Source organism: Arachis hypogaea, chromosome 14, assembly GCF_003086295.3.
Source record: "Arachis hypogaea cultivar Tifrunner chromosome 14, arahy.Tifrunner.gnm2.J5K5, whole genome shotgun sequence".
Lineage (NCBI taxonomy): Eukaryota > Viridiplantae > Streptophyta > Magnoliopsida > Fabales > Fabaceae > Arachis > Arachis hypogaea.
In genome coordinates, this window is record NC_092049.1 from 70,141,160 (window position 1) to 70,166,430 (window position 25,271).

Sequence of the window (25,271 nt, forward strand, 5' to 3'; positions counted from 1 at the left end):
TCTTCCCTTTTATTAATATTAGCCGTAAAGTTCATATGGTCATTTTAATATCTTTTCTTACTTTTCTTAGTTTGTCTTTATAGGAAAAGAAAAGGAGCATTAAAAGGGATAGATTGGACAACCAAACAAAGAAGGTTCAGACACCACAAAAGGAGGGGCTACACACTTGTTCTAAAAAGGGAATACATCGGAAAATGTTGCCATGCAACATTGAAAAATGGCACCCCTAGAAGACAGAGCAATCCCCATCATAAAGTGATGATCCTTGTCTTCTAGCCATGCATAACCCCAACCGTCCATCAAGTGACCACTTCATCAATCTACACCCTCCATTCTCTCACAACTTCTCTATATAAACGACCCTTGTCCGTACCACCCTTCATTGTCATCACACACCCTTCACCACTTTTCCTTTCGGTACAAGACACCCTCTATCCGATTATAAACATTCCTCCCCTCACTCTCTTCATTGCCATAAAACCCTAAACAACTAAAAGTCTCCACAACCTTACCACCTTCACATATTAACTATTATTCATGGCGTCTTCGGGTTCTAAAAGAAGGAAGGGAAAGGAACCCATGGAAGAACACCTATATGATGAAAGGAGATTTAGAAGCTTGCATCATGCATTGCAATACGGGTGGATGGTTGATAAGGAAATCATTTATGAGCTGGGATTTCAAATTACAAAGACTGAGTGCCCCGAAATCACAGAGGAGATAGAAAGGAGAAGATGGGAGCTCCTCACTGACCCGGTCATTAAGGTGAATGCAAATCTCATAAGAGAATTTTATGCAAATGCGGTTCGATATGATAAGAAAGATGAGTCTTACACAAGATTTGCGAGAGGAAAGATGGTGGACTTTGGTCCCATAAGTGTCATGAGGGCATTGAAGCTACGGTCTATACAATTTGAAGAAGAAAGCTATCACTCAAGATTGGACAACCCCAATTATGACCAGATTTTGCAAGATATTTGTGTACCAGGAGCTGACTGGGAAAGGGGTGCGGGAAATAACCCAAAGTTCATCAAGAGAACAGATCTCACTCCTGAAGCCAAGGGGTGGTTTGAGCTAGTGAGAAGGTCTATTCTCCCAGCTGCAAACAACTCGGATGTGAATGTCAAAAGAGCCACAATGGTGCACTGTATACTGAAGGGAGGAGAAATCAAGGTTCATGAACTCATAGCTGAAGGTATTAGAAAGATGGCAGAGAAAAGTGACTCAAGAGGAACGTTAGGTTACCCCAGCACTATTTACCGAATATGCAAGAAAGCTGGGGTAGTTTTTGAAGATGAGAACCCCATGTGGATAAAGGAAGGCATCCCAATAACTGTACGAAGGATGAAAGCTGCAGCATCCCCTTTGCCTCAGCGGAAGCAAAGAAAGAAAATAGCCCCTCAAGTAGTGGAAGGACAAGTCTTAGAGGGTCAAGCACAACAGACCTTGGACATGCACCAATTGCAGGAGGCCATTGATGGCTTGTCTAGACAATATTTGGAAAGCCAAGGAGCACAGAAAGAGCTTCAACTACAGATGATGGGGCAGCAAGAGGAAACACTTTCAAGATGGATGACTCAGCAAGGTGAGTGGCAGAGGCAAATGATGGAACAGCAACTAAGTCAAGGACAACAATGGGGAGAAACATTCAACAGGATGGAACAAAGGCAAAACGAGCAACAAGAATCCACCCAGAGGCTAATCAACATCCAAGCACATCAAGGGGCGCACATACATGAGATGCATCGAAGACAAATAGAACAGGCAGAACTATTGGACGAGCAAAGGGCATTCGCAGAAGGAGTTTACATGAGCGAAACAAGACATCATATAAACACTCAAGCCAGGCTCGGTTACTTAGTGGGACAGCTGCCAATATTGCATCCAGGAATAGCCAAGTATGACAAAATGAAGGATGAATTAGCACGAAAGGAAAGACAAAGGGTGGAAGAGAGTCATGAGTCAGTGAGGAAGGCACTTGAGGATTGGAAGCAAGCAAGATTGGCACGGATGCGAGGAAATGCAAGAGGAAACAAGGAGGACAAGCAAGGAAAAGAGCATGGACATCCACAACAGTAAAAGGTGGTGGAGTTCCTTCTTTGTTCCATCTTTCTCTATGTTTTAAATAAGGAAGATCTTGTATGAAATAGAACTTGCTTCCATGTTATGTTTAAACCTTTTTCAATTATGTCTTTTAGGTTTTTGATATTGAAGAAAGTCTATGTGTGCCAGTCTTTATGTCACTGCATCCTCCTTAACTTTCTTGTAAGCTTGTCCCTTTAAATCAAATGAAGAAGAGAATGTTTATGTTTCAAAAGACCAGAGTAGAGTTCATAATGTGGAAGTGCATTCATGAATCTTTGGGGTATTCATAAGTTAGCTAAGTTGGTTCAACCACAAGGCTAGGAGGACAACTATCTATCCTGAATACTTGACTTTGGATATACCCATGAGACTAAGTTAATAACAAGATCCTAATAAGAGAAAAGGGAAAGAACAATGGAAGTGAAAAAAACAAAAGAAAAAGAGTAAGTAATAAGGCTAGGCACCAATGGTTTGGACCTTGAGACAAGTGTCTGTAGTGCTCCTGTGTGAGGGATCTACTTGGATGAATAAGCTCTCAGGGGTGCTTTATCACTTGGTAACTTGGGTTAACTAACCTGGATTATCAGCTGAAAATCCACTATCAAGAGTAACCCTCACTACAGAGCATTTAGTAACCCAAAGAGGTGCTGGACACCAAGGTCTCAAGAAAAGAAAATAAATAAACTATATGCCTGTGGTGTGTATGTATGGGGGAGAGACTTGAGGGAGTAAGTCCTTAGGGGTGCTTCAACACCTAGCACCTTGAACCAACTGGTTCGGGAGTGTTGGCTGAAAGCTTATCTTAAAGAGTTGCCCCCTTACAGAGCACTTAGCCTAATTAACACAAATAACCCTTGAAATAACAATAAAAGGATCAATGAATAAAAGTCTCATGGGATATAAACAAAGTAAGTGTTTAGGGACATGATAAAAGTCTGAAAGCCAGTAATGGAATGAACCTAAGTTGCTATCCATGAAACCACCATAAAATCAGTAACATGACTTCCACAAGAATGACTCATTCCTCTGGATATTTCATTCATCATTCTCTTGTTCCAGTACTTGCTTAGGGACAAGCAAGCTTTGAGTTTGGTGTTGTGATGCCAGGGCATCTTCGCCAGTTTTACTGACCTTTTCTTTACTGTTTTTAGGGTAGTTTCATGCATTTCTTTAGGAAATAAGCTAGTTTTGGGTAGATATTCACCTACACCTTGATTCAAGCATATATTGTGCATTTTACATTATTTCATGAGGATTTTGCATGAATTTAGTGACAAATTGTGTGCTGCATTACCCATGACTTGGACTAGAATTTTGATGCACTCTATTGCTTGATTTCAGGACCAAAGGAAGCAAGGAAAGGGAGGTAACTTGCAAAGTTAATGAGAAAAGTGATTGCCAATAACACTCTCAAAGCCATCATTGCCCACGTTAAGAGTCACGTTAAGAGTCACGTTAAGAGTCACATTAACGTGGAGAAGGGAAGTTGAGCCAACGTTAGTGACACTTAACATTGTCACTAACGTTGGCAAACACTCATGAGTGGCCACGTTAGAGCCCACGTTAACCTAGTTAACGTGGCCTCTAACGTTAAAGGGGGAAGAGAAGCCAACGTTAGTGACATCCAACATTGTCACTAACGTTGGCCTAAGGATGCAACACACCACGTTAACTCCCACGTTAACTTGGTTAACGTGGGAGCTAACGTAAGAAGTGAGAGTTGTCGACAACGTTAGTGACACTCAACATCGTCACTAACGTTGGAAGCAACCACACAACCCCCCAAGGAGCCACGTTAACTTCCACGTTAACTAAGTTAACGTGGAAGCTAACGATGAGGAATGAATGATGAGCCAACGTTAGTGACACTCAACATTGTCACTAACGTTGGGATGGCTAGGAATGGCCACGTTAAAAGCCACGTTAACCTAGTTAACGTGGACTCTAACGTGAGATCTAGGGGCACATTGGAACGTTAGTGACAATGTTGAGTGTCACTAATGTTCTCGAAGTTTGGCAAGGCCACGTTAGAAGCCACGTTAACCTAGTTAACGTGGGCTTTAACTTGAAGCAAAAAGGGGCACATTGGAACGTTAGTGAAAATGTTAAGTGTCACTAACGTTCTCGAACTTATACTTTCACTAAATGTTAACATCCCTAACACCCTGAGCTAAAGTCTCTGCCCACTTAGCACTTTCTCTCTGCAAGTAAAGCCAAGCCCAAATGAAGAAAAGAACTGCTTCAAACTCAAGATCCAAAGGCCCAAGACTTGAAGAGCCAACTAGAAGCTGAGAGAAATCGTATATATAGGAGTAGCTTTGAATTGTTAAGGAGTTCTGGAGGCTGAAAAAAAGAGAACTACTCTCTGTATTTTATTTTTCTTTGCAATTTCTAGTTCTATGATGTATTTTCCATCTTTGTTTTCATTTTCAAGAGCTATGAACAACTAAACCCCTTTCATTGGGTTAGGGAGATCTGTTGTAATTTGATGGATCAATACTAATTTTCATTATTCTTCTTCTATCTTTTCTCTTGCTTTTACTTGAAAGCTTTCGATCTTCATCCAATTGAATAGTTATCTTGGAAGAGAAGCTATTCAAACTTGGATCTCTTTTGAACCTTGAAAGAGGAATGAAGAGATCTTGCTAGAAATGATTTCTCATGCTGGACCAAATTGGGTTTGGATGGGTATGTGACTATAACCCTCTCAATACTTGATTTGGAAAATGCATGTGGTATAATCAGTGACCATACTTCATCTCTTCTCATGAGCAATTGACCAAGGAATTGGCTATTGATCAAGATTTGAGAGATTAAATTGCAAGAAATTGTAATTCAATCACTTAAGATTGCCAAGGAGATCAATGAGTGCATTGATTGAGGAAGAGATGAAAATGAACTTGATCCGGAGAATTGCAACATCTCCTAAGCCCAATGAACTCCCCATCTCTGATCTTACCCATTCTCTTTAATTTCTGCCATTTACTTTTATGAGCAAATCCCCATTCCCATTTACAATTCTGCAATTTATTTTCAGTCATTTACTTCCAGTCCTTTAATTCTAGCATTTACTTTTCTGTTATTTACATTCCCGCCATTTTATCTTCTGCAACTCTCAACCCAAATTCTGGATTCGCTCAACTAGAACATTCTTCTAATTAAATTTGCTTGATCAATCAATCCCTGTGGGATTCGACCTCACTCTATTGTGAGTTTTTACTTGACGACAAATTCGATACACTTGCCGAAGGAAATTTGTTATGAGACAAGTTTCCACCCGCATCAGGACGTCCCAGGAGGTCTTCCTCAATGGGATTCACGTCCTCTCCCTCCCTTGTAGGTTCGGCCATGATGGTTAAATCAATGGCCTTGCACTCTCTTTTTGGATTCTCTTCTGTATTGCTTGGGAGAGTACTGGGAGGAGTTTCGGTGACTCTTTTACTCAGCTAGCCCATTTGTGCCTCCAAATTTCTAATGGAGGACCTTGTTTCATTCATGAAACTTAAAGTTGCCTTAGATAGATCAGAGACTATATTTGCTAAGCTAGATGGATTCTACTCAGAATTCTCTGTCTGTTGCTGAGTGGATGATGGAAAAGGCTTGCTATTGCTAAACCTGTTTCATCCACCATTATTAAAGCCTTGTTGAGGCTTTTGTTGATCCTTCCATGAGAAATTTGGATGATTCATCCATGAGGGATTATAGGTGTTTCCATAGGGTTCACCCATGTAATTCACCTCTACTATTGCAGGGTTCTCAGGATCATAAGCTTCTTCTTCAGAAGATGCCTCTTTAGTACTGTTGGATGATTCCTTTAATCCATTCAGACTTTGAGAGATCATATTGACTTGCTGAGTCAATATTTTATTCTGAGCCAATATGGCATTCAGAGTATCAATTTCAAGAACTCCCTTCCTCATAGGCGTCCCATTATTCACAGGATTCCTTTCAGAAGTGTACATGAACTGGTTATTTGCAACCATGTCAATGAGTTTTTGAGCTTCTGCAGGTGTTTTCTTTAGGTGAATGGATCCACCTGTAGAATGGTCCAGTGACATCTTTGATAGCTCAGACAGACCATCATAGAATATATCCAGGATGGTCCATTCTGAAAGCATGTCAGAAGGACACTTTTTGGTCAGTTCCTTGTATCTCTCCCAAGCTTCATAGAGGGATTCACCTTTTTTCTGTTTGAAGGTTTGAACATCCACTCTAAGCTTACTAAGCTTTTGAGGAGGAAAGAACTTGGCTAAGAAAGCCGTGACCAGCTTATCCCAAGAGTTCAAGCTATCCTTAGGTTGAGAGTCCAACCATATTCTAGCTCTGTCTCTTACAGCAAATGGGAAAAGCATAAGCCTGTAGACCTCGGAATCAACCCCATTGGTCTTAACAGTATCACAGATCTGCAAGAATTCAGTTAAGAACTGAAAAAGATCTTCAGATGGAAGTCCATGAAACTTGCAGTTTTGTTGCATCAGAGAAACTAATTGAGGTTTAAGCTCAAAGTTGTTTGCTCCGATGGCAGGAATTGAGATGCTTCTTTCATGTAAATTGGAATTTGGTGTAATAAAGTCACCAAGCATCTTCCTTGCATTGTTATTATTTTCGGCCATGTCTCCTTCTTTTTCAAAAATTTCTGTCAAATTTTCTCCAGAGAGTTGTGCTTTAGCTTCCCTTAGCTCCCTCTTCAGAGTCCTTTTAGGTTCAGGATCAGCCTCGACAAGAATATTCTTATCCTTATTCCTGCTCATATGAAAAAGAAGAAAACAGAAAAGAAAATATGGAATCCTCTATGTCACAGTATAGAGATTCCTTATGCAAGTATAAGAAGAGAAGAATGTAAGAGGGAGAAGAGGTAAAATTCGAACACGGAGAGGAAGATGGGGTTTAAATTTTGGGTGGAAGAGAAGTGTTAGTAGATGAATAAATAAATAAAAGGAGATGAGAGAGAGAGAATTTCGAAAATTAAAATTGAAATCAAATTAAATTAAAAATTAAAACAATTAGTAAAAAAAAGGGAATTTTGAAAAAGAGAGAAGGGATTTTTGAAAATTAGAGAGAGAGAATTAGTTAGGCAGTTTTGAAAAAGATAAGAATCAATCAAAAAGTTAAGTGGTTAATTGAAAAAGATTTGAAAGTCAAATTTGAAAAGATAAGAAGTTAGAAAAGATTTTGAAATTGATTTTGAAAAGATGTGATTGAAATTTATTTTGAAAAAGATTTGAAAAAGAGATTTAAAAAAGATTTGATTTTGAAAATTAAAGTTGATTACTTGACTAACAAGATACAAAAAGATATGATTTAAAATTTAAAGATTGAACCTTTCTTAAGAGGCAAGTAACAAACTTAAAATTTTTGAATCAATCACATTAATTGTTAGCATTAATTTCGAAAATATGAAACAAAATAAGAAAAATATTTTTGAAAATAAATTTGAAAGGTTCGAAATTATGAAAGGAAAAAAATTAAAAAAGATTTGATTTTTGAAAAAGATTTGAAAAAGATAAAATTTTTAAATTGAAAATTTGATTTGACTCATAAGAAATAACTAGATTTTTAAAAATTTTTGAAAAAGTCAACTCAAATTTTCGAATTTGAGGAGAAGAAAAAGGGAAAGATATTTTTTTTATTTTTGAATTTTTAATGATGAAAGAGAAAAATATCAAAAAGACTCAAAACATGAAAATTATGAATCAAAACAAGAAAAATATGCAAGAACACTTTGAATGCAAAGATGAACACCAAGAACACTTTGAAGATCAAGATGAACATCAAGACTTTTTTTTTTGAAAATTTTTAAGAAAAGAAAAACATGCAAGACACCAAACTTAGAGATTTTTCATGTTTAGACACTATGAATGCAAAAATGCATATGAAAAACAACAAAAGACACAAAACAAGAAAATATGAAGATCAAACAAGAAGACTTGTCCAGAACAACTTGAAGATCATGAGGAACACATGCATGAGTTTTCGAAAAATGCACAAATTTTAAAAACATGCAATTGACACCAAACTTAAAATTTGACTCAAGACTCAAACAAGAAACACAAAAATTATTTTTGATTTTATGATTTTATAAATTTTTTTTTGGTTTTTTCAAAAATTATTTTGGAAAAACGAAAAAGAAGAAGTTTTTTTTTCGAAAATAAGAAATAAAAAGTTTAAAATTAAAATAAAATTACCTAATCTGAGCAACAAGATGAATCGTCAGTTGTCCAAACTCGAACAATCCCCGGCAACGGCGCCAAAAACTTGGTGCACGAAATCGTGATTGTTCATTCCTTGGTAACGGCGCTAAAAACTTGGTACGCACGTTCATAATTTTAGTTCTTTTCACAATTTCGATACAACTAACCAGCAAGTGCACTGGGTCGTCCAAGTAATAAACCTTACGTGAGTAAGGGTCGATCCCACGGAGATTGTCGGCTTGAAGCAAGCTATGGTCACCTTGTAAATATCAGTTAGGCGGATTCAAAAGGTTATAGAGTTTTAATAATTAAAAGATAAATAAAACATAAACTAGGATAGAGATACTTATATAATTCATTGGTGAGAATTTCAGATAAGCATATAGAGATGCTTTCATTCCTCTGAACCTCTGCTTTCCTGCTGTCTTCATCCAATCATTCCTACTCCCTTCCATGGCAAGCTTTATGTAGGGCATCACCGTTGTCAATGGCTATATCCCATCCTCTCTGTGAAAATGGTCCAATGCGCTATCACTGCATGGCTAATCATCTGTCAGTTCTCCCAACACTCGCGAGTTTGAAGCTCGTCATAGCCATCCCTTCCCAGATCCTACTCAAAATACCACAGACAAGGTTTAGACTTTCTGGATCTCAAGAATGGCCATCCATGGGTTCTAACTTATACCACGAAGACTCTAATATCTCGGACTCGGTCCTCTGTATTAGATATCTAAGAGATACTCATTCTAGCTTGTTTGCATGTAGAACGGAAGTGTTTGTCAGGCACGCATTCATAGGTGAGAATGATGATGAGCGTCACATAATCATCACATTCATCATGTTCTTAGGTGCGAATGGATATCTTAGAGAAGGAATAAGCTTGAATTGAATAGAAAAACAATAGTAATTTGCATTAATTCATGAGGAACAGCAGAGCTCAACACCTTAATCTATGGTGTGTAGAAACTCTACCATTGAAAATACATAAGTGATAAGGTCCAGGCATGGCCGAATGGCCAGCCCCCTAAACATGATCAAAGGATCCAAAGATAATCCAAAAGATGAAACTAAAGATGTAAATACAATAGTAAAAAGTCCTATTTATGCTAAACTAGTTACTAGGGTTTACAGAAATGAGTAAATGATGCAGAAATTCACTTATGGGGCCCACTTGGTGTGTGCTTGGGCTGAGCATTGAGCTTTACACGTGTAGAGGCTTCTCTTGGAGTTGAACGCCACTTTGTAACCTGTTTCTGGCGTTTAACTCCACTTTGCAACCTGTTTCTAGCGTTTGACTCCAGAATGCAGCATGGAACTGGCGTTCAACGCCAGTTTGAGTCATCTAAACTCGGGCAAAGTATGGACTATTATATATTTCTGGAAAGCCCTGGATGTCTACTTTCCAACGCAATTAAGAGCGCTCCATTTGGAGTTCTGTAGCTCCAGAAATCCACTTTGAGTGCAGGGAGGTCAGAATCTTCAACTTCTGAATCCAACAACATCTGCAGTCCTTCTTCAACCTCTGAATTTGATTTTTGTTCAGGTCCCTCAATTTCAGCCAGAAAATATCTGAAATCACAGAAAAACACACAAACTCATAGTAAAGTCCAGAAATGTGAATTTTAATTAAAAACTAATAAAAATATAATAAAAACTAACTAAATCATACTAAAAACTATGTAAAAACAATGCCAAAAAGCATATAAATTATCCGCTCATCACCTATGAAGCCACACACACAAACCCGGACTCAAAGAAAAAGGGAATAGCCCTTAAGTCAAAAATAGAATCAAAAGAGAGTAACTCTAGTGATGGTTTTTTAGATGATGAACTTGTGTTTTTTGTTGGGAGACATAGAAGGATAATAAAGAACAATGCAAGTACAAGAGTTCAAGCTAAAAGGAATATAAGAAGGACTTGAGCAAGGTGATTTGTCATCATTGCAAGGAGGCTGGACATTTTAAGTTCAACTGTCCGAAGCTCAAGAAGGAAGAAAAAGGAAAGAAAGAAAAAAAGAGAGTGCTCATGGCATCTTGGGAAGATCTTGAGAATGATTCGGATGAGGAAGAAGACTCCAAAAGTGAAGATAAAATCTGCTTCATGGCTGGTGATGATCAACTTGATGAGGTTTTCCTAGCATATAAGAACAAAAAGGATATGTGGTACTTGGACAGTGGATGCTCAAGGCACATGACTGGAAGGTCAACTTTCTTCATCAAACTAAACGAGTATGACAGATGCTTTGTGACCTTTGGAGATGATGGAAAAGGTAAAATTGTGGCTGTTGGAAAAGTAGGTAATAATCACTCTACTTTCATTGATGATGTCTTTTTAGTTAATGGTTTAAGGCATAACTTGTTGAGCATAAGTCAATTGTGTGATTTGGGTTATTTGGTGATTTTTAAAAGATTGAAATGTTGTGTTATAAATGAAAAGACCAATGAAGTATTTTTTGTTGCTAAACGTTGTAATAATGTGTATGGACTTATCCTTGATGAACTAAAGGATCAAAATATGGCTTCTTTTCATTTTAAAGAATCTGAAAAGTGGCTATGGCATAAGAGATTGGGCCGTGCAAGTATGTTTCAAATAAAAAAACTTGTAAAGAAAGAATTAGTAAGAGGCCTTCCTTTGATAAGGTTTGACAAAGACATCACTTATGATGCTTGCCAAATGGAAAAACAAAGAGTTCATTTAAATAAAAGGAAGACATCTCTATTAAAAGACCACTTGAATTGCTACATATTGACTTATTTGGTCCAACAATAACTCAATGCCTAGGTGGCAAACATTATGGTTTAGTAATTGTGGATGACTACTCTAGATTTGGTTGGGTTATATTTCTTGCACACAAAAATGAAGCTGGTGCACGAAATTGTGATCATCAATGGCGCCAACAACTTGGTACGCACAATTATAATCTCAACTCTTTTTCAGAATTTCACACAACTAACCAGCAACTGTACTGGGTCGTCTAAGTAATAAACCTTACGTGAGTAAAGGTCGATCCCACGGAGATTGTCGGCTTGAAGCAAGCTATGGTCATCTTGTAAATCTCAGTTAGGCGGATTCAAATGGTTACGGAGAATTGATAATTAAAAGATGAATAAAATATAAAATAAGATAGAGATACTTATGTAATTCATTGGTGAGAATTTCAGATAAGCGTATGAAGATGCTTTGTTCCTCCTGAACTTCTGCTTTCCTATTGTCTTCATCCAATCATTCATACTCCTTTCCATGGCAAGCTTTATGTTGGGTTTCACCATTGTCAATGGCTACCTCCTGTCCTCTCAGTGAAAATGGTCCAAATGCGCTGTCACCGCATAGCTAATCATCTGTCGGTTCTCGATCATGTTGGAATAGGATCCATTGATCCTTTTGCGTCTGTCACTACGCCCAACATTCGCGAGTTTGAAGCTCGTCACAGTCATCCCTTCCCAGATCCTACTCGGAATACCATAGACAAGGTTTAGACTTTCCGGATCTCAGGAATGGCCGCCAATGATTCTAGCCTATACCACGAAGGTTCTAATCTTAGATTAGAAACCCAAGAGATACACATTCAAGCTTGTTTGCATGTAGAACGGAAGTGGTTGTCAGGCACGCGTTCATAGGTGAGAATGGTGATGAGTGTCACGGATCATCACATTCATCAAGTTGAAGAACGAGTGTATATCTTAGAGAAGAAGTAGGCGTGAATTGAATAGAAAACAATAGTACTTTGCATTAATTCATGAAGAACAGCAGAGCTCTACACCTTAATCTATGGTGTGTAGAAACTCCACCGTTGAAAATACATAAGAACAAGATTCAGGCATGGCCGTGAGGCCAGCCTCCCAAAGCGTGATCAAGAGATCAAAAGATGAACTAAAGATTTCAAGATGAAAAGTGGTGCACGAAATCACAATCACACTTTTGCAATTCCGCACAACTAACCAGCAAGTGCACTAGGTCGTCCAAGTAATACCTTACGTGAGTAAGGGTCGATCCCACGGAGATTATCGACTTGAAGCAAGCTATGGTTATCTTGTAACTCTTAGTTAGGATATCAATAATTCTTAGATTTAATTGTAAAAAGTAAAAGAACATGAAATAAATACTTGTTATGCAGTAATGGAGAACATGTTGAGGTTTTGGAGATGCTCTGTCTTCTGAATTTCTGCTTTCCTACTGTCTTCTTCTTCATGCACGCAAGGTTCCTTCCATGGCAAGCTGTATGTTGGTGGATCACTGTTGTCAATGGCTACCATCCGTCCTCTCAATGAAAAGGGTCCAAATGCGCTGTCACCGCACGGATATTCATCTGTCGGTTCTCACTTATGTTGGAATAGGATCCATTGATCCTTTTGCGTCTGTCACTACGCCCAGCACTCGTGAGTTTGAAGCTCGTCACAGTCATCCCTTCCCGGATCCTACTCAGAATACCACAGACAAGGTTTAGACTTTCCGGATCTCAAGAATGGCTACCAATTATTCTAGCCTATACCACGAAGGTTCTAATCTTAGATTAGAAACCCAAGAGATATCCACTCAAGCTATTGCAGATAGAACGGAGGTGGTTGTCAGGCACGCGTTCATAGGTGAGAATAATGATGAGTGTCACGGATCATCACATTCATCAAGTTGAAGTGCGAGTGAATATCTTAGAATAGAAAACAGTAGTAATTGCATTGATTCATCGAGACACAGCAGAGCTCCTCACCCCCAACCATGGGGTTTAGAGACTCATGCCATCAGAAATACAATATGAAACGTGTAAAGTGTCATGAGGTATAAGATGAATCATTAAAAGTAGTTTTTATAATAAACTAGTGACCTAGGGTTACAGAAAATGAGTAAGCTAGAATAGTTAGTGTAGAAATCCACTTTCGGGGCCCACTTGGTGTGTGCTTGGGCTGAGCATTGAAGCTTTCACGTGTAGAGACCATTCTTGGAGTTAAACGCCAGCTTTTGTGCCAGTTTGGGTGTTTAACTCCAGCTTTCATACCAGTTCTGGCGTTTTGACGCCAGAATTTCTATGCTGACTTGGAACGCCGGTTTGGGCCATCAAATCTCAGGCAAAGTATGAACTATTATATATTGCTGGAAAGCCCAGGATGTCTACTTTCCAACGCAATTAAGAGCGTGCCAATTGGGCTTCTGTATCTCCAGAAAATCCACTTCGAGTGCAGGGAGGTCAGAATCCAACAACATCTGCTGTCCTTTTTCAGCCTCTAAATCAGATTTTTGCTCAGGTCCCTGAATTTCAGCCAGAAAATATCTGAAATCATAGAAAAACACACAAACTTGTAGTAATATCCAGAAATGTAATTTTTATTTAAAAACTAATAATAATATAATAAAAAGTAACCAAATTATACTAAAAACATACTAAAAATAATGCCAAAAAGCGTATAAATTATCCGCTCATCACAACACCAAACTTAAATTGTTGCTTGTCCCCAAGTAACTAAAAATCAAATAGGATACAAAGAATAGAATATACAATGAATTCCAAAAATATCTATGAAGATCAGTCTTGATTATATGAGCGGGGCTATTAGCTTTTTGCTTCTGAACAATTTTGGCATCTCACTTTAACCCTTGAAGTTCAGAACGATTGGCTTCTATAGGAACTCAGAATTCAGATAGTGTTATTGATTCTCCTAGTTCAGTATGTTGATTCTTGAACACAGCTACTTTATGAGTCTTGGCCGTGGCCCTAAGCACTTTGTTTTCCAGTATTACCACCGGATACATAAATGCCACAGACACATAACTGGGTGAACCTTTTCAGATTGTGACTCAGCTTTGCTAGAGTCCCCAATTAGAGGTGTCCAGGGTTCTTAAGCACACTCTTTTTGCTTTGGACCACGACTTTAACCGCTCAGTCTCAAGTTTTCACTTGACAGCTTCACGCCACAAGCACATGGTTAGGGACAGCTTGGTTTAGCTGCTTAGGCCAGGATTTTATTCCTGTAGGCCCTCCTATCCATTGATGCTCAAAGCCTTGGATCCTTTTTATTTTACCCTTGCCTTTTGGTTTAATGGGCTATTGGCTTTTTTTGCTTGCTTTTTTTTTCGCCATTTTTTTTGCAAGCTTTTCACTCCTTTTTCTTGCTTCAAGAATCAATTTTATGATTTTTCAGATTATCAAATAACATTTCTATTTTTCCATCATTCTTTCAAGAGCCAACAATTTTAACATTCATAAACAACAAATTCAAAAGTGCACTGTTCAAGCATTCATTCAGAAGAACAAAAAGTGTTGCCACCACATCAAAATAATTAAACTATTTAAAATTTGAAATTCATGTATTTCTTTTTCTTTTGCAATAAAAAACATTTTTCATTTAAGAAATGTGATGGATTCATAGGACATTCATAGCTTTAAGGCATAGACACTAAGACACTAATGATCATGTAGTAAAGACACAAACATAGGTAGAACATCAAGCATAGAAATCAAAAAACAGAAAAATAAGAACAAGGAAATTAAAGAACAGGTCCACCTTAGTGATGGCGGCTAATTCTCCTTCTTGAAGATCCTATGGAGTGCTTGAGCTCCTCAATGTCTCTTCCTTGCCTTTGTTGCTCCTCTCTGATTTCATGGAGGATAATGGGTTGCTTTTGTTTAGGTCCATGAGTGGGCTAATTCCATATCGAACCATAGCAGAGTATAGCTATTTATTGCAGAAATGAGTGCCCCCGTCACTGATTAGTACTCTGGGGACGCCAAATCTGCTGAAGATATGTTTCTGGAGGAATTTTAGTACGGTCTTAGTATCATTAGTGGGTGTGGCAATTGCTTCTACCCATTTAGATACATAGTCTACTGCCACCAGAATGTAAGTGTTTGAGTATGATGGTGAGAAGGGACCCATGAAGTCAATACCCCATACATCAAACAACTCAATCTCTAAGATCCCTTGTTGAGGCATGGCATAACCATGAGGCAGGTTACCAGCTCTCTGGCAACTGTCACAGTTACGCACAAACTCTCGGGCATCTCTATGGAGAGTAGGCCAGTAGAACCCACATTGGAGGACCTTAGTGGCTGTTCGCTCACCTCCGAAATGTCCTCCATATTGTGATCCATGGCAATGCCATAGGATCTTCTGTGCCTCTTCTCTGGGCACGCATGTGCGGATCATTCCGTCTGCACATCTCTTAAAGAGATATGGTTCTTCCCATAAGTAGTACTTTGCATCAGAAATTAGTTTTTTCGTTTGCTGCCTGCTGTACTCCTTGGGTATGAACCTCACAGCTTTATAATTTGCAATGTCTGTAAACCATGGTGCTTCCTGAATGGCGAAGAGTTGCTCATCTGGAAAGGTCTCAGAGATCTCAGTAGGAGGGAGGGACGCCCCTGCTATTGGTTCCATCCGGGACAGGTGATCAGCTACCTGGTTCTCTGTCCCTTTTCTGTCTCTTATTACTATATCAAACTCTTGTAGAAGCAATACCCATCTTATGAGCCTGGGTTTTGAATCCTGCTTTGTGAGTAGATATTTAAGAGCAGCATGGTCAGTATACACAATCACTTTTGAACCTACTAAATAGGATCTAAACTTGTCAATGGCATAAACCACTGCAAATAACTCTTTTTCTGTGGTTGTGTAGTTTTTCTGTGCGTCATTTAGAACACGGCTGGCATAGTAAATGACGTGCAGAAGTTTGTTATGCCTCTGTCCTAATACTGCACCAATGGTATGGTCACTGGCATCACACATTAGTTCGAATGGTAATGTCCAGTCTGGTGCAGAAATCACTGGTGCTGTGACCAGCTTAGCTTTCAGAGTTTCAAACGCCTGCAGACACTCTGTGTCAAACACAAATGGTGTGTCAGCAGCTAGCAGATTGCTCATAGGTTTTGCAATTTTTGAAAAATCCTTTATAAACCTCTTATAGAATCCTGCATGCCCCAGAAAGCTTCTGATTGCCTTAACATTAGCAGGTGGTGGTAATTTTTCAATTACTTCCACTTTAGCTTGATTCACCTCTATTCCCTTGTTTAAAATTTTATGCCCAAGGATAATTCCTTCAGTCACCATAAAGTGACATTTTTCCCAGTTTAAAACTAGGTTGGTCTCTTGGCATCTTTTCAGAACAAGTGCTAAATGGTCAAGACAGGAGCTGAATGAGTCTCCAAATACTGAAAAGTCATCCATGAAGACTTTCAGAAATTTCTCTACCATATCAGAGAAGATAGAGAGCATGCACCTCTGAAAGGTTGCAGGTGCATTGCACAGACCAAAGGGCATCCTTCTGTAGGCAAATACTCCAGAAGGACATATGAATGCTGTTTTCTCTTGGTCCTGAGGATCCACTGCAATTTGGTTGTAACTTGAATAGCCGTCCAAAAAGCAATAATATTCATGACCTGCTAGTCTCTCTAGCATCTGGTCTATGAATGGTAAAGGAAAGTGATCCTTCCTAGTGGCTGTATTGAGCCTTCTATAGTCAATATACATACGCCACCCTGTAACTGTTCTTGTAGGAACCAGTTCATTCTTTTCATTATGAACCACTGTCATGCCTCCCTTCTTGGGGACAATATGGACAGGGCCCACCCAGGGGCTATCAGAAATAGGATAAATAATCCCAGCCTCTAGTAACTTAGTGACCTCTTTCTGCACCACTTCCTTCATGGCTGGATTTAGCCACCTCTGTGGTTGAACCACTGGCTTAGCATCATCCTCCAATAGGATCTTGTGCACGCATCTTGCTGGGCTAATGCCCTTAAGATCACTTATGGACCACCCAAGAGCTATCTTGTGTGTCCTTAGCACTTGAATTAGTGCTTTCTCTTCCTGTGGATTTAAAGCAGAGCTTATGATCACTGGAAAAGTGTCACCCTCACCCAGAAATGCATATTTCAGGGATGGTGGTAGTGGTTTGAGCTCGGGTTTAGGAGGTTTCTCCTCTTCCTGAGGAATTTTCAGAGGTTCTTTTATTTCCTCTGATTCCTCCAGATCAGGATGAACATCTTTAAAGATGTCCTCTAGCTCTGATTCCAGACTTTCAGTCATATTGATCTCTTCCACCAAAGAGTCAATAATATCAGTGCTCATGCAATCATTTGTTGTGTCTGGATGCTGCATAGCTTTGACAGCATTTAACTTGAACTCATCCTCATTGACTCTCAGGGTCACTTCCCCTTTTTGTACATCAATAAGAGTTCGTCCAGTTGCTAGGAAAGGTCTTCCTAGAATGAGAGTTGCACTTTTGTGCTCCTCCATTTACTACAAAGTCAGTGGGAAAGGCAAACGGCCCAACCTTGACAATCATGTCCTCAATTATGCTTGATGGGTATTTAATGGAGCCATCAGTAAGTTGAAGACATATCCGGGTTGGTTTGACCTCTTCAGTCAAGCCAAGCTTTCTGATGGTGGATGCAGGTATTAGGTTGATACTTGCTCCAAGGTCACATAGAACTGTCTTGGTACAAGCACCCTCTAATGTGCATGGTATCATAAAGCTTCCTGGATCTTTAAGCTTCTCTGATAAGCTTTTCAGAATGACTGCACTGCATTCTTCAGTGAGAAACACCTTTTCAGTTTCTCTCCAATCCTTCTTATGACTTAAGATCTCTTTCATGAACTTAGCATAAGAGGGTATTTGCTCAAGTGCCTCTGCAAACGGAATCTTTATCTCAAGAGTCCTGAGATAGTCTGCAAAGTGGGCAAATTGTTTATCCTATTCCACTTGGCGGAGTTTCTGAGGATAAGGCATCTTGGCTTTATATTCTTCAACCTTAGTTGCTGCATGTTTATTCCCTACAGAGGTGGTTGGAGAAGCCTTCTTAGAGGGGTTACTGTCAGCACTTGCAGGTGTCCGATCCCTCATTGGCGTTTGAACGCCAGGTTTTGGTGCTGGATGGGCGTTTAACGCTAGCTTCCCAACCTTTTTTGGCGTTTGAACGCCAGAACTGGGCAAGGAATGGGTGTTCAACGCCAACTTTTCTCCCTTTTCTGGCGTTTGAACGCCAGAAGTGGGCATCCACTGGGCGTTTGACGCCAACTTTTCACCCTTTTCTGGCGTTTGAACGCCAGAATTATTCCTCTCTGGGCTCTATCTGTCCTCAGAGGGATTTTGGACAGTGGTTTGGTTATCCTCTATCAGTTGTTCCCATCTTGGCTTTCTACTACTTTGAGCTGAATTATTTAATGTCTTCCCGCTTCTTAGTTTAACAGCTTGGCATTCTTCTGTTATCTATTTAGATAGCTGCTGTCTTGTCTGATTCAATTGTGCTTCCATATTCTTGTTAGCATTTTTAGTGTCTTGGAGCATCTCTTTAAATTCTGCTAATTGTTTTTTTATAAGGAGCAATTACTGATTAAGTTCAACGATCTGTTCTTGAGGATTAGGATCAGCAGTTACTGCCATAGCCTCTTTTTTTATGGAGGACTCACTGCTTGAGTACAGATGATGATTTCTAGCAACCGTATCTATGAGTTATTGAGCCTCTTCAATTGTCTTTCTCATGTGTATAGATCCACCAGCTTAGTAGTCTAGAGACATTTGAGCTTTTTCTGTAAGCCCATATTAGAAGATATCTAACTGTACCCACTCTGAAAACATTTCAGAGGGGCATTTCCTTAGCATCCCTCTGTACCTCTCCCAGGCATTATAAAGGGATTCATGATCCTCTTGTTTAAAGCCTTGGATGTCCAGCCTTAGCTGTGTCATCCTTTTTGGAGGGTAAAATTGATTTAGGAATTTGTCTGATAACTGTCTCCATGTTTTTATGCTTGCTGTAGATTGGTTATTTAACCACCTCTTAGCTTGATCTTTTACAGCAAATAGAAACAGTAATAATATGTAGACATTCTGATCCACTTCTTTATCACGTACTGTGTCAGCAATTTGTAAGAACTGTGCCAGAAACTCAGTAGGTTCTTCCTGTGGAAGACCGGAATACTGGTAATTTTGCTGCACCATGATAATGAGCTGAGGATTTAGCTCAAAACTACTTGCTTTGATGGGAGGTATACAGATGCTACTCCCATATGCAGCTGTAATGGGGTTAGCATATGACCCCAGAGTCCTTCTGGACTGTTCATTTCCACTTATGTCCATGATGGAGGAAAGGGAATTGATATGAATTGCAAATAAATTTTTTTATTTTATTTAATTAAAAGTAACCGAATAAAATAAAATAAAATAAATGGAAGATAAAATAAAAGTTTCGAAAATTAAAAGAAAATGAAATAAAAGCAAATTGAAAACTAAATTAATTAATTAATTAAAAAGATTTTGGAATTAGCAATCAGAAAGATATGATTGAAAATTATTTTGAAAAAGATATGATTGAGAAGATATGATTGCAATTTATAAAAAAAGATATGATTGAAAAAATTAAAAAGATTTGATTTTTGAAAAGATTTGAAAAGATCAATTTTTGAAATTAGAATTTTGACTTGACTAAAAAAAAGATATGATTTTGAAAATCTTTGACTAATTTTAATGCAAAATTTCGAAATTTATGAGTAAAATAAGGAAAAGATATTTTTTTTTATTTTTGAATTTTAATGAGGAAAGAGAAAAACAACAAAATGACACTAAACTTAGAAATTTTGGATCAAAACAAAGAGAACAAATAAGAAAACTTTGAATGTTAAGATGAACACCAAGAACACTTTGAAGATCAAAATGAACACCAAGAACAAATTTTTGAAAATTTTTTTAAGTAAATAAAAGCACAAGAGACACCAAACTTAAAATTTTTAGAAAATCAAACACAAATTTTTGAAAATTTGAAGGAAAACACAAAGAAGACACCAAACTTAGAATTTTTAAAGATCAAGGAAGAACTAAGAACATGCAAATTCAAAAAATTAAAAGAAAATAAAAGCATGCAATTGACACCAAACTTAAAATATGAAACTAACTCAAATAAAAGACTCAAATTTAATGACTCTAAACCAACAAAAATAAATTATTCCTAATCTAAGCTAAACCGTCAGTTGTCCAAACTCGAACAATCCCCGGTAACGGCGCCAAAAACTTTGTGCACGAAATCACAATCACACTTTTGCAATTCTGCACAACTAACCAGCAAGTGCACTGGGTCGTCCAAGTAATACCTTACGTGAGTAAGGGTCGATCCCACGGAGATTGTCGGCTTGAAGCAAGCTATGGTTATCTTGTAACTCTTAGTTAGGATATCAATAATTCTTAGATTTAATTGTAAAAAGTAAAAGAACATGAAATAAATACTTGTTATGCAGTAATGAAGAACAGGTTGAGGTTTTGGAGATGCTCTGTCTTCTGAATTTCTGCTTTCCTACTGTCTTCTTCTTCATGCACGCAAGGTTCCTTCCATGGCAAGCTGTATGCTGGTGGATCACCGTTGTCAATGGCTACCATCCGTCCTCTTAGTGAAAATGGTCCAAATGTGCTGTCACCGCATGGCTAATCATCTGTCAGTTCTTACTTATGTTGGAATAGGATCTATTGATCCTTTTGCATCTGTCACTACGCCCAACACTCGTGAGTTTGAAGCTTGTCACAGTCATCCCTTCCCAGATCCTACTCAGAATACCACAGACAAGGTTTAGACTTTCCGGATCTCAGGAATGGCCGCCAATAATTCTAGCCTATACCACGAAGGTTCTAATCTTAGATTAGAAACCCAAGAGATATGCACTCAAGCTATTCTAGATAGGACGGAGGTGGTTGTCAGGCACACGTTCATAGGTGAGAATAATGATGAGTGTCACGGATCATCACATTCATCAAGTTGAAGTGCGAGTGAATATCTTAGAATAGAAACAAGCATGATAGAATGGAAAACAGTAGTAATTGCATTAATTCATCGAGACACAGCAGAGCTCCTCACCCCCAACCATGGGGTTTAGAGACTCATGCCGTCAGAAATACAATATGAAACGTGTAAATTGTCATGAGGTATAAGATGAATCACTAAAAGTAGTTTTTATAATAAACTAGTGACCTAGGGTTACAAAAATTGAGTAAGCTAGAATAGTTAGTGTAGAAATCCACTTTCGGGGCCCACTTGGTGTGTGCTTGGGCTGAGCATTGAAGCTTTCACGTGTAGAGACCTTTCTTGTAGTTAAACGCCATCTTTTGTGCCAGTTTGGGCGTTTAACTCCAGCTTTCATGCCAGTTCTGGCGTTTTGACGCCAGAATTTCTATACTGACTTGGAACGCCGGTTTGGGCCATCAAATCTCGGGCAAAGCATGGACTATTATATATTGCTGGAAATCCCAGGATGTCTACTTTCAAACGCAATTGAGAGCGCGCCAATTGGGCTTCTGTAGCTCCAGAAAATCCACTTCGAGTGCAGGGAGGTCAGAATCCAACTGCATCTGCAGTCCTTTTTCAGCCTCTGAATCAGATTTTTGCTTAGGTCCCTCAATTTTAGCCAGAAAATACCTAAAATCATAGAAAAACACACAAACTCATAGTAAAGTCCAAAAATGTGATTCTTATTTAAAAACTAATAAAAACAAAATAAAAACTAACTAAAATATACTAAAAACATACTAAAAATAATGACAAAAAGCGTATAAATTATCTCCTCATCAAAAAGTATATGTAAAAGTCTAGCAAATGGTCCTATTTATATAAAACTAGTAGCCTAGAGTTTACAAAAATAGGTAATTAATGCAGAAATCTTCTTCCGAGCCCACTTGGTGTGTGCTTGGGCTGAGCATTGAAGCTTTCACATGTAGAGACTTTCCTTGGAGTTAAATGCCAGCTTTTGTGCCAGTTTGGGTGTTTAACTCTAGCTTTCATGCCAGTTCTGGCATTTTGACGCCAGAATTTTTATGCTGACTTGGAACGTCGATTTGGGCCATCAAATCTCGGGCAAAGTATGGACAATTATGTATTGCTGCAAAGTCTTGGATGTCTAATTTTGAACGCAATTGAGAGCACGTCAATTGGGCTTCTGTAGCTCCAGAAAATCCACTTCGAGTGCAAGGAGGTCAGAATCCAACAGCATCTGTAGTCCTTTTTCAGCCTCTGAATAAGATTTTTGCTTAGGTCCCTCAATTTCGGCCAGAAAATACCTGAAATCACAGAAAAACACACAAACTCATAGTAAAGTTCAGAAATGTGATTTTTAATTAAAAACTAATAAAAACATAATAAAAACTAACTAAAATATACTAAAAACATACTAAAAACAATGCCAAAAAGCGTATAAATTATCCGCTCATCAGAAGCCTTTTTGGCCTTTGAAATTTTTAGCAAGAAAGTTCAAAATGAAAAGGATTTAAAGATCTCTTCTATAAAAAGTGATCATGGAACTGAATTTGAAAACCAATTATTTGAATCCTTTTGTAAGGAATTTGGAATATCTCACAACTTCTCTTGCCCTAGGACACCATAACAAAATGGTGTCGTGGAAAGAAGAAACAGAAGTATTCAAGAAATGACAAGAGCCATGCTTTGTGAGAGTAATGTTCCAAAATTCCTTTGGGCTATAGCTTGCCACATTTTGAATAAAACTATCATAAGGAAATTTTTAAAGAAAACACCTTATGAAACTTTGGAAAGGTCACCCACCAAATTTGAATTACCTGCATATCTTTGGATGCAAATGTTTTGTTTTAAATAACAAAGATAATTTAGAAAAGTTTGATCCAAAGGCATATGAGTTATTATTTGTAGGATACTCCACAAATAGTAAAGCTTATAGAGTTTATCATCAAGATACTAGAATAATTGAGGAGTCCATACATGTTACATTTTGTGACACTAACTTGGTTCAAAGTATTTTGGAAGATTGTAATACAGGAAATCAGGTTCAAAAGCACGATAAAAAAGCCCAAAACCATGAAAGTGAAAATTCTGAACAAACTGAATCAGAACCTGTAGCTGCTGAAAATCCAACAAGAGACAATTCTATTTTGTCTCATGAATCTGGAGGAAATCCTGAAACCACCAGTTTCCTGAATCCCTTGGTGACTGAATCTGCCTCTAAGTCCACTAGACCTTGTGAATGGAGATTCTTAAAGAATTATCCTGAGGAATTTGTCATTGGAGTTTCTCACATGGTGTCAAAACTCGTTCCTCCACTAGAAAAGCAAATGAAGAAACAAACATTGCTTTTCTCTCTCAAATGGAGCATCAGAACGTCAAAGAAGCCCTTGATGACCCTTCTTGGGTAAAGGCAATGGAGGATGAGCTTCATGAGTTTGAGAAGAACTAAGTTTGGACATTGGTTCCAAAGCCAAATGGAATGAAAGTGACCGGAACCAAGTGGATATTTCAGAACAAGCTAGGAGTGGATGGTAGCATTGCAAGAAACAAAGCAAGGCTAGTGGCACAAGGATATGACCAAGAAGAAGGAATAGATTTTGATGAATCCTTTGCCCCTGTTGCCCGAATGGAAGCCATAAGACTTCTAGCTTATGTTGCTTTTTGTGGTCTTAAATTATATCAAATGGATGTGAAATATGCATTCGTGAATGGTGTGATAGATAGAGAAGTGTATATGGCTCAACCACATAGTTTTGAAAATAAAAAATTTACTAACCATGTTTTCAAATTATTAAAAGCTCTCTATAGTTTAAGATAAGCTCCTAGAGCTTGGTATGAGAGACTTAGCTCTTTTCTTTTGAAAAATAGTTTTCAAAGAGGCACCACAGACACTACTCTATTTATCAAGAATTTTAATAATTCTTTTATTCTAGTCCAAATTTATGTTGATGACATTATTTTTGAATCAGCTAGTGAATCCCTTTGTACTGAATTTGGAAATCTCATGACAAATGAATTTGACATGAGTATGATGGGTGAACTTAATTTTTTCTTTGGGCTTCAAATTAAGCAAACTGAACATGGTATTTTTATTCATCAAGAGAAGTATGCCAAGGAACTAGTTAAGAAATTTGGTATAGAAAATGCCAAACCTATGGGAACTCCCATGTACGCTAATTCAAAATTAGAAAAGGGAGAAACTGAGAAAGATATAGATGAGACTAGGTATAGAGGAATGATTGGCTCTCTTATGTACTTAACTTCCTCTAGACCTGATATTGTGCAAAGTGTTGGAATGTGTTTAAGATTCCAATAAAAACCAAAAGAGTCACATCTTTCAGCAGTTAAAAGGATCATTAGATATGTTCATGGCACATCCAATTTTGGTTTATGGTATCCTAAGATTGATGATTTTTCTGTAGTTGGTTATTGTGATACAGATTTTGCTGGTGATAGAGTTGATAGAAAGAGCACATCAGGCATATTTATTTCATTGGAAAGTCTCTAAATATCTGGTCAAGTAAGAAGCAGTCCACAGTGGCTTTATCCATTGCAGAGGCTGAGTATATAGATGTTTCTTGTTGTTGTTCTCAGCTTATGTGGTTAAAAACACAGCTTGCTGATTATAAATTAAATGCTGAAAATATTTTCTTGTTGTGTCACAATATGAGTGTCATTAATATTTCAAAGAATCCAATTTTGTACTCTAGAACTAAACATATTGAAGTGAGATTTCACTCAATAAGAGAACATGTTCAAAAGGGGGATATTAGCATTCAGTTTGTTAAATCAGAAGAACAATTGGCAGATATTTTTACTAAACCACTAGCTGAAGATAGATTTTGCATGCTTAGAACTAGTCTACGAATTTTAAGTCATGATTCATTGTTTGAAAATTGCTAATGTGTTTGTTGAAGTTTTTGTCTCATATGTTGGGATGAGACAATTCTAGGCATATGAAGAACTCTCTCTCTGAACTTTGCTCTCTGGGCTTTATTACACATGCTGAATCATCTAGGCCAACCTTAAAAATTCAGATTCTGAGTGGTACTATGTGTTTCCTTAAACCCAACCACCTATGGGTCCAAATGAGTGTTACATCATCCATGTGTTTTATTTTATTCTACTTTATTTTATTCTACTTTATTTTATTTTTTTTATTCCATTCGTCCTTTAGTCAAAATTTTTCAAATTTAAAATTACTTTCTGTTTTAATTTTAATAAAATCAAATCTTTTTATGATGTCAAGTCTTTTCAGTATCTAGTCACAGTGATGC

At 37.9% G+C, this 25,271-nt stretch overlaps 1 non-coding gene across 1 annotated transcript; it reads left to right on the top strand.

Moving 5' to 3' along the window:
* The first annotated feature begins 6,197 nt into the window (after positions 1-6,197).
* LOC112745868 (small nucleolar RNA R71) lies at positions 6,198-6,305 on the top strand. Its single transcript, XR_003173776.1, has one exon. It is a non-coding gene; the product is annotated as a small nucleolar RNA R71 (small nucleolar RNA).
* Positions 6,306-25,271: the final 18,966 nt, after the last annotated feature.